Source organism: Galeopterus variegatus, unplaced genomic scaffold (assembly GCF_000696425.1).
Source record: "Galeopterus variegatus unplaced genomic scaffold, G_variegatus-3.0.2 Scaffold9444, whole genome shotgun sequence".
NCBI classification, from domain to species: domain Eukaryota; kingdom Metazoa; phylum Chordata; class Mammalia; order Dermoptera; family Cynocephalidae; genus Galeopterus; species Galeopterus variegatus.
In genome coordinates, this window is record NW_007735555.1 from 21382 (window position 1) to 23060 (window position 1679).

The window sequence follows — 1679 nt, forward strand, 5'->3', positions numbered from 1 at the left end:
AATCACTTCCTTCTTGACCTAATCAAATATCTCATGTTGGGTATTTAGTCTGGATTGTTAACTACTTAAAGCTGTGCAGAAACCCAAAGGAAGTATAAGAAATAAATTTGGTCTTACAAAACAAATCATGACTCTCTCAGTTGCAGGTATCAGAACCTTAACTTGAATTTACAAAAGCCAAAAGATAATTTATTGACCCACAGAGAAAGCAGAGACAGCTCTGGCCTCAGGGAACCCAGATGCTTTCAGATGTGTCTGCCCCTATTTGTCTGCCTCTGGTCTTTAGTCTCCCTGTGGCTTGCTTGTTTTTTCTCCCTCTGTTTGTCTTTGACACTTTGTCACAGGTACTCTTGCTGCCCATGCGTGCTTTTTCTTTCTGTCATGCATGCTCTATGTCTATCGCTTTGTTGCTCTATGTCTTTCTGTCTCTATTTCTTCCTATGTGTGCCTCTCTTGCTCAGTGTCCTCCCCATTCCCCTAGCTCTTTCTCTGCTTATTTTGTTACATTTTCTTCTACCGCTGAAAGGCATTTCCATGTGGCTTTTAGGCTGTCTATTCTCACATTCTAACGGTTTAGCAACCAGAGAAGAGAGGATGCTCTTCTTCCAATTCTAATTATAAAAATCCATGGAAAACCCCTTTCTGCCTTAGCTGATGTAGCCAAGGAACAGAGCACTTGGGTACCTCCGAGTTTAAGATGGAAAGAAACAGCAATCCCTCAAAGATGAATGATCCTCTTCTGGGCAGACTAAACAGAGAATGTTCAAAACAAGAGATCAGACTTAAATATTAAATCCACAGTCTTCACTCATACTCATATTTGAGTGCTTATTTTATTTATTATTATGGAATTCTTCTGCATTCAAATAATTTTTCTGTAACTTTTAGTATTCATGCTTTTTTTATTTATAATATGAATGAAGTGGATATGATACATAGATATATTGTCTAATCACACAGGACAATTTTCTTTTCTAAAAGACATCTTCATTATTTTCTGTGAATGATGTTTTATAGTTTTTTAAAGTCTGGTAGTTCATTTATAAATATTTCAGACTAATATGTTTCTAAAATTGTTGTAAGTTCATTTTGAAGATTGGTTAGAATAATCTCAGCTCTTTTACACTGTTAGATCCAACATTAAGGTATTGGGAAGTGATAGGTATTTACCATGTGTCTATTTTAGTACTTTTGAGTACTACTCTTTATTTTTCTTAATTTACATGTTTACCTACCCTACTAGACTTTAAGCCTCTGTGATGAAAGAACAATATCTTTTTCACAGCATAGATGAATAGGTACTCATAAAGTGATTGTTGGTAAACTTTCTCTTTCCTGCACTTCATGTTTTAGAAAACTTTGTACTTGTAAGAAATATAAGTGTTTGTTGGAAAACAGACATTAATACACTTAATGATGTTTGAGTCTCCTGACCATTTTATACTTGCTCAGATTTTTCACCTGTATGTCACACTGTGGAATGATGAGCCTGTATTTTGGGCAGAGAGGAACCTTTTGTAACTAAGTATTATTTCATTGTGTTCTTGATACAGCATGCAGTGTTGCCTAATTATTTGTAATAGTTGTTAGGGATGGGTAGTTTGGATTAACTCAAACTGTGACATAATATTTTTAACATGAAATGATAAAATGATCAAGATTTCCTTCTGTAGGCTACA